The sequence below is a fragment of the Panthera onca genome, chromosome A1 (assembly GCF_046562875.1).
Source record: "Panthera onca isolate mPanOnc1 chromosome A1, mPanOnc1 haplotype 2, whole genome shotgun sequence".
NCBI classification, from domain to species: Eukaryota; Metazoa; Chordata; class Mammalia; order Carnivora; family Felidae; genus Panthera; species Panthera onca.
The window spans coordinates 98305027-98314600 of record NC_138339.1 but is presented as its reverse complement, the minus strand read 5'-3'; positions in this window follow the sequence as shown (position 1 = coordinate 98314600).

The window sequence follows — 9574 nt, the reverse complement described above, 5'->3', positions numbered from 1 at the left end:
ATTTCATGAGGTGCTTGGTTGGTTGACAGAAATCGTGTTTTAGAAGCTAGAAGCAAAGCACTTGTATTACCCATGTTTCAAAATTGTTTCTATATTTGATGGTGCATTCACATCCCCAAGACTTGCAAGACATAGGAAGTGGCTGCTCTTCCCAAGGTAAGCTAATTCCTGGAGATAGCAAATAACTTGATTGTGGAATTGCCTTTGCTATGCAGACCACACCCCCATATGTGTCCTTTCATGAGTCTCCTGAAATTATTCCCCCCACCCTCCCCATCAGCTCCTTGACTATAAATCTCCACTTCTCCTTGCATCTGGAGTTGAGTCTAATCTGTTTCTTCTATTGCAGTCGTCGTGGCATCTACACCTAGGACAACGGTCCTAAGTAAATTCTTCCTTACAAGTGTCAGAGTAACTTTTTTCTTTTAAGAATTCCAAGCCCAGTCTATACTAGAGAACACCAATGTGCATTTTCCAGCATGAAGAAAGTTTGAGGGGGTTTCTTGATTGCCTGGAGTGAATGGTGAGGGGGCCATATTAAAGCGTATACCATTTCTCCCAGTATTTCTTTGTCATTCCTTATATGAAGAACAAAGAGAAATCACATTAAAATTGGTACATGGAAAAACTTCATTAAAGAGTTAAAATAAGATGATCACAATATCCCAGTTATCATTCCATTTATGCAATAAAGTTAACTTAAATGAGGATTCTAAGATGGGGGTATACTTTTCAGATAAATGACCTTGCTCCCAGAGCCCTGTGTGTTTCTGAGGACAGCACTTACCACACTATACCCCCATAATCTCTGTCTGAGGCTCCTCCAGGCCAGGGATGGGACAGGTGGGGATAGGGAGGTGCCCACAGGATCCAGATGATCAGAACCTCCAGGCAATATTTTGTCTCCTATGATATATTACATCTACCAGAAGTTAATTGTCAGGCAGGGGAATCTTTGGAAAATACTAATGCTTTACTGCCACCTTCTGGTCGAAATGTGTTTTGCAGTATATCTTCATGTTTTGAGGGTTCCCCATAAAAAGGATTTAAGAGAAGTTAAATCCCTGTCAGATCAGCAATCCTATGTTGCCAGTGGCAACCAACATGGATAGAATAGTATATAATTCTTTAAAAACTTTCCAAGGATGTGAATGCATGTATATGTCTATTTATATCACACATGCACAAATGAATTCTGTTTTGAATCCGTAAGGGAATAAACCCCAGAAAATTGTAACTGTATTTCTAGAGGTTTTTAAAAAATAATTTATAAAACGCTTTCACATTTGGCCACTCTATTAATTTGAGAGACAAGTAGGCATGATTAATAAAATGATTTTACAACAATCCCTTAAAAGAAGATGGGGGATTATTGACTAGCCCTTAAATTTCCTTACAGATATTTTGTCCTATTAATCTTTTTAACTTTTCTAGAACAATTCCATATATGCTTTCTTCATTAGTAAGCTTATTTTTGCACTTAAAATATAATTTTGTTTACAAAAGTGACATATACATTTTATGAAAAGATCTATTATGTAGAAAAAACTTTAATAATCAGCATACATATATATTAATGCCTTGTGCATCATATTCAGTTTGTGGTTCAAGATAATGGTGGTGTTAGTGGTGGTGATGATGATGATGATGATGGTGATAATGTGCAGAGACCTGATGGCATATGGCTAAGAGCACTGCCCATGAAAGCAGATTGTCTGAATTTGAATGTCAGCTCTGGCTCTCACTGGCTGTTATTTTAATGAGGTTACTAAACTGTGGACTGTAATTTTTTCATCTGTAAAGTGGAGGTGGTCATGGTAATAATAATACCTATCCCACAGGATTGTGATGAGAAACAGATTAATATGCACACTGTGCTCAAAGTACTACCTAGCACATAATAGTACATAAATAAATTATTTTTGTAAAGTAATTAGACAATGTCTGGTACATAGCAAGCACTATGTAAACATTTATTAAAGAAAGCAATAATCATAATAATTAACATTACCATGTGCCAAGTGCTAAATTTAGCACCTTACATGCATTATTGTGTTTCATCTACCCGCCAGCCTATGTGAAGGGTATTATTTAATCTCCATTTTGGGAATTAGGAAACTGAAGCACAGTACACTGAAATAACTTGCCCAAAGTCACGCAGTTAGCATATAGCACAGCTAAAATGTAATTAACCTGTCTCTATCTAATTTTTTTCAATGTTTGTTTATTTTGGGGAGTCCAAGTGTGGTCCAAGTGTGACCCCTCATTAGAGTGACCAATGTTTATTTATTTTGGGGGAGGAGCAGAGAGAGAGAGGCAGAGGATCCGAAGCTGGGTCCACACTGTCAGCACAGAGCCCAATGTGGGGCTCAAACTCACATACTGTGAGATCATGACCCAAGCCGAAGTCAGAGGCTTAACCACCTGAATCACCCAGGCGCCCCTAACCTGTCTCTTTCTAAAAGTTACTTTACTCATCCACACACGTCCCTGTGCATTTGTACCACTTCACTAATTTATCAAGTTAATCTTACACTCAAATAGTGTAAGTTAGAGGTCCTCTCTAACCCTAATGAGCTGCATAAACACCAAATTTTGTCTTTCTCTTTTAGGGTTTTGGCATATATCAGATGAGCCTTAGTTTATTCATAGCTGTGTTATATCAAGATACATTTAATACGAAACTAAATACCATGACTGTTTAATCAACATGTGATGATAACAAAGAAGTGGTTAGGCCCACATTCTGTCCTTATTCTTCCAGAGACTGTTTCAACAAATTAATGCCATGACTTTCATGATTAAAGAATCCTTCATTGTGATCTCCCATTAAATTCTCATGGACTAAAGCAAGGCAAAAAGTACATGTACTCTAATCAATGATAGGATCATGTCCAGGCCCTGTCTCAAAACATCGAGAAGGTACATATGTATTCTTGGCACTCTAATACTTCCTTTGCTTAATTTTAATTTTCTGTCTTATATTCTTAAATACTTTTAATTATTACAAGAGAAGTCAATAGCTATTGCTCTATCTTGGGGAGAGAAGGGCAGGGAGGGAAGAAGACTCTTCCGGCATCACGATACATTCAGTCGGCAACCCACACCTCAAGGACAAGTGTGCAATGCTTCTACACATGCACTCTGCTGGGGTGTCCAGTCTAGGACCCCCTCAGTCCTCTCCCTATCCAAGGGGTTCCCGGGTGTCTTGGGAGTATTGTATGCACTGGGCAGCGAAGTGGGGAGAAGGGGTTGTCTGCAAGGCCTCCTAGGTGATCAGTGGGGAGAGAATGCAGTAGCAATGGAGTCCTCATGGATTCCAAGGGAAGACACTTACCAGAGTCCTCTGGTGCAGGTGGTGGAGACATTCCCTTTAGTCAAAGCAGGGCAAATGACAAGTGATGATGGCTCAGTTTCCAAGCAGTTCTTGGGCCCTGCATCCATAGCCTTCATGGTGGTCCTTTCTCGGATCTACCTGCCCAGCTCTTCCAGGCCAGTGTGCACTCTCTCTCCTAGAGCAATGTTTCCTTGCTCCCAACCCAGCCCCTAAACCTATCCTTTAGTTTAGCTCCTTAACTTCTCTAAGGATATTTCCTTTACTTTATTTTCTCTGATAATTTTTAGCACTTTTGTCCTTTAAGCATAACTTCCATTACATTTTTAGACTTGTGGTTCTTTGGGATAAATTGTATTCAATGGATGATATGTCTCTAGTGATAGAGTAATCTTGTTTTATAATTAAACTTTTATGTGATTTCTTAAGCACTGTCTATCTCTCCCACTAGACTGTAAATGACAGTGAACTCACTCTATTTTCATTCACCATTGTACCCCTGGAGAGCCCAGTAGTATGCCTGGAACATAGCTGGTGTTCCCTAAATACTTGTTGGACAAATAGATGTTGCCCAATTTTGCCTTTAAAGCCCACCTTGATGATTTTTTTTAATGTTTATTTATTTTAGAGAGAGAGAGTTGGGGAGGGGCAGAGAGAGAAAGGGAGAGAATCCCAAGCAGGTTCTGCTTGCATTGTCAGTGCAGAGCCCCCTGGGGGGCTCGAACTCATGAACCATGAGATCATGACTTGAGCCAAAAATCAAGAGTTTGGTGCTCAACTGACTGGGCCACCCAGGTGCCCCCACATTGAGGATTTTATTCATACTTTAGAAATAAAGATGAAGGAGAATATTGGCTGAACCATACTAAAGACCTATGTCTTCTTCTGTGTCCCCAAAGTCTCCAGTTCTTACCCAGACAAGTTAAAGCTTTATCACACATGATTGTTTCATTGATGGGTTATGGCACCCGGAATAGTTGTGTTGAGGATTATGAAGGATAGGGAGAATAAGAAGAAAGAGAAGCGTTGAGGATTTTGAAGTCAAGCCTGGCCTCAACAGGATCCTTCTATCCTTCTGGTTTGCTTTCCTTAGGGTGTGGTGTTCATGTTCATGATTGCTTCATGGTCACAATGAAGCTGCTCTACCTCCAGCATAATCACCACTTTCCAGATAGGGAGAATAAAAAGACAAGGGCAAAGACAAAAGGTTGAATCTATCATTTTTTATTGGAAAGCAATAGTTTCGCAGGGACCTTGCCTCTAGACTTCTAATTACACCTCATTGGTCCTAAGTATGTCACATGGTCACCCAGCTGCAAGGAAGGGTGAGAAATACAGGTATTAGGTATTGTTGCTACACTAAACAAAATTTGGGTTCTCTTGTAAGAAGAAAGGAGAATGTCTATTGGATTGACCACTAGCAGTGTCTGCCACAAAAAAAAAAAAAAAAAAAAAAAAAAAAAAATTTTAAAGTTAAATCCAGGAAGGGTTTAAGTCCCATGATCTTTGAAGGCAACACTGTGAATGAAGTCAACATTCTGAATAGAAGTTTTTTACAGGCTCAGTCTCAGGACAAAGATATTTATGTTCCCAGCATTAGACAATTAGACATAGTTCAGAATAGGCTGGCTTGAGTGATTTTAAAGAATTAGCCAGACACCTTCTCACTTATGCTGTAGGATGCCTGTAAGTTACCACCAAGCAATGAACGGCCTCAAAAGAATTTAGCAGGATGCATAGTTGCCAGTTTTTGCATTTTTTATCAAATTTTAACACTAACAATTCCTGACCTGATGACCAGGTGCATTCAAAGAAACACTGTTCAAATAGCCTAGAATAGCCTAAAATCCCTAACCTTCAACTTGCACACCTTGAAAACTGTTTAAGGGGAATCATTTCATACTACCCAGCAACAGCTTGGGCATCCCTTCCAGATTTTGTTGTATTTTACAAAAGTATCAATCTACATGGATTGGAACTTTTTTTTAATGGTCTTTCAAAGTGGAGTTTGAGAAAGTACTGTTCCAGTCTAAAGCATTGATTTTGCATCTTGAAAACCTAGAATTGGTCCAGTGGAGACAGATTCTCCTTAGAGTCAGCATTCTGAATATCAGTGATTTGTGTGGGGAGCAGTGATTTGGGTGGAGGAGGGGCACATGGGAAAATTTACAATATGGTAATTTTTAAAAATGTTTGTTTATTTATTTATTTATTTATTTATTTAGAGCAAGAGAGAGAGAGTGCAAGCAGGGGAGGGCAGAGAGGGAGAGAGAGAATCCCAAGCAGGCTTTGCACTGTCAGTGCAGAGCCTGATGTGGGGCTCGAACTCACAAACCGCAAGATCATGACCCAAGGTGAAATCAACAGTCAGATGCTTCACCAACTGAGCCACCCAGGCGTCCCTACAATATGGTAATTTTTAAGTTCAGTGTACAATCATAAAATGAAGGTGCAAAATGCAAGTATTTCAGTTGGGGATGGAGAAGAGGGGCTTGCCTCGTTTCCTTTGGCCTCCTTCCTTTACCATCACTCCAGTGTTTTAGTGTTACACCCACTCATTCTTTCCTTGGGTCTCCAGTGGGTGGAAATAGGTAATGGTCAATTGACCAAAAGTAATATGGAGCAATAAATTAGAACTACTGAAATGCTATGGCTCCCCAGATATTCTTGTGTGACATCAAACAGTAGGATCAGATAAGAGAGAGTTTGCTACCCATTGGATCCAAGATAAATTATGACAGGTGAATGTTCATTAAGTATAGAATTGATGACATTCTAAGTGAAATTGGATATAAATCAAGTTTTACATACTTGACAATATTCTTCTGTTGCAGGATATAGGAATATCTCTGGTACTTGGACTCTAGCCTGCTGAAACTTACAGGTTCCTGGAGTGGCTCTAGATCAGGTTGAGGATCAGTTAGTTATTGCTACATAAAAAATATCCCCAAACTCAGTGGCTTCCAGTAAAAATAATCTATTATTTCTCACAAGCCTGGGGTGAGGGGGGCTCTGGCTGATGTCTGCTGAGATTGCCAACTGTCTAAGGGTTTCCTGGGATCTCTGCTATAGGCTGACTTAGCTGGATTATCTTAGCTGGAACGAATCTGTTCTATGTGTCATTTATCCCCCATCTAAGACGAGCAGACCTACCTGAGCATGTTCCTCTCTTGGCAACGGAAGAAATCCAAGAAAGCAAGCAGAAATACTAAGGCCTCTTGAGATGTAGGCTCAGAACTAGTCCACTGTTCTGGAAATCACCTCACTCAACTAGCCAAAGCAAATCACATGGCCAAATCCAGATTCAAAGGTGGAGGGGAGATTCTGCCTCTTTAGCGAAGGGAGCATACACCCATTCTGGAAAACAATGTAGTGGAAAAGAGTGAAATGTTCTCCCTAGGAACCAGAGGTCACATGCCTTGCTACATGTTCCGAAGAAATGAATACACAGGCCAACAAAGTGGGATGAACAAGGGTTTCCATTGTGGTATCAATGGAGAATAATTGATAGCTCAATAGGAGATAACTTAGATGTTGACAACTAATAGATAAATTAAATATGGTATACTTACACTTTGGAATACTATGGAGCACTTAGATGTATACATAGCAATATATATGAATTTTAAAAACATCTCTTAATGTGGAAAAATAAGAAACAATGTAAGATTTAAAACCAAATATTATTTATGTAAAATGAATGCACACACAAAACATATAAGGATAGATTTATATGTAAAGACATAGAGGAATGCCTCGCTGGCTCAGATAGAAGAGCATGGGACTCGATCTTGGGGTCATGAATTTGAGCCCCATATTGGGTGTAGAGATGACTTAAAAAAAAGTAAATAAACTTAAAGACATATAGCAGACACATGAGAGTGGTTACCCATTGGCAGAAAGGAGGTAATGGGACTGGGGACTGGGGATATAGAGTGACACTAGGAACCATTCACGGGCCAATGTTGATAATGTGTCATGAACTAAGAACTATGACTAAAATCTGAGGTCCAAAATAATGACTAAGAAAAAAACATTACAAAAGTAAAATGAAATTGTGAAGAGCATCATGTAGTATGCTTCTCTAGGGCACTGGCCCTGCCCACTATAGTAACTGTTGTTCTGAAAACTATCTGTGGTAAAAACTGATGATCAACTACTCACCATATATATTCTCTCCCATTCTTATAGAACCCTTTATTATTGGGAATAAACACAATTCCTAGCCACACTTGTAGCAAAGGTGGGTATTGAGATATAAACAGAAGTCATTGAGTGGAGCTTCAGGAACGTTCTCTTGTACCTTGCTATTGTACAATGAATTGACTGGAAGGGTGGAAATAATGCTCTGAAACTAGCAGAGCACAGAGACAGATAGAGCCTGGGTCCTGAAGACCTGGTAAAGCCACTATACCAGTTCTGGAAGCCTGTATCCATACATCTTTAATGTAATAGAATAAACTCCTAGTTTGTTTACTGTAGACTAACAGCTGTTACTAACCTTAATGCAATTACTGACACACTAGGCTTCCTCTTTTTTTCTTTAAAAATGAAATTGTCATTCTTTTCTTCCAGACTAATGGTCAGAAGTTATAGAATAGCAGCATGATGAAGCCAGAATTTAGGCTTAAATGGATTACCTTTAAGACAAACGAAAGAAACACTTTTTCAAGTTGTAGCTAATAAATATTTATTCATTCAATAGCTAATAGTTAAAACTTGAAATTTCCCATCTGTAAAATGAGAACCTAGGAAGTGAGCTCTGTCTCAAAGCTACCTTATAGGTGGTATTCATGGGATTTCTTACCCCCCAAAGGTGGACACAGTGGAAGATACAGCTTTTATTTTAAAAGGTTTTGATAAATTATTGACCAGAGTCATAATGCATTAAGGTAAGTCTGATTTTTTTTTTTTTTTTTTTTTTTGCAGGATATCTCTATTTTACATGAGGGAGGACATACTGTGCCTTCTCACTAAATATCCTTTGATGGCTAGGATATCACTGTTACCTTGACATAGGGTGCCTTGTAGAAGGGCTCTTAGGGACTAAAGTATAATGTATGCAGGACTGAGAAAGGGGAGATCCCCACTGTAGAACTCACTGCCTGTGACTGAAGTTGTGGGCAGTGCAAGTGACAAAAAGCACACTGAACTAGGACATCAAACGGAATTCTTTTGTTTGGCTGCGTTCAGCAAACACTTAAGGAAAGCTGTTCTGTGACAGGCACTGTGCTGGACCCTGGGAAAGGACTGGCGAGGCATAGTTGCTGACCTCCAAAGGTCTCAGGCTCATCCTCCTGAGCTCAGGCTGTAATTCTAATTGACCGTGGTGAAAGAAAGATACTTCAAGAGGCCCTCATCAGTTTAAAGGCTGGTGAACAAATGCCTGTTCTTCACACGTGAAGCAGCACATAAATCTGCTGAAACAGAGCATTTTTCTCTCCCGTTTTCACAGGATATAGCTGCTTATTTTCTCACCAGAGATGTTCCTCTCTGCAACTCGGCTCAGACTTAATGAATCTGCTTTCATCTCCTGGGGGCCTCAACTCACAAAATCAGCAGAAATGGTAAGTAAGCAGAGCATCCAAAAACTATTTTCTAGTCCTTGTCTGGCATTATCTCTATAAACCATGACAAATTATTTCTGGAGTTTCAGTGTTCTCATCTGTGAAATGAGGAGCTAGAACGTGGACTCTGTGCAAAAAGTGTGAAAACTTTTTGCTAGTAGGTGAAAGGGTTTAGGACAGTTACTGCCCCCCTCCCAATATGCCACTTTGCCATGTGGATTATCCTGAGCTGAAGTCACTTGAGGCCCTGAGAGCTCGAAGAAATTTTTGTCCTTCCTTACCCACAGAAGAACCTAAATTGGGTCTTTTCCAGAATAAGGGTTATTAACAGAGATAAATTTTATCCAAGTGACCCATCTGCATGGTAGGGCAAACATCTAAGTACCAAACATCTACCCATTTTATCATTCTGTGGAAGTGCATTCCTTTCCTCTTAAGTCCCAGACCTCTACCTTCTTTTTAGTTCAGAATGACATAAAAACCTCATTTTGCTTATCTTTGAAATTTCCTCTTCTATGTGCATTTCCCCATACCTACGCCTATTAAATTTGATTTTTCTCTTGTTAGTATGTCTCATGTGAATTTGATTCTTAGAGCAGCTATAAGGACCTTTGAGGAGACACGAATTCTTGCTCCCTGACTTAGCCAAGTGCAAAAAACGCAACCAGAGGAA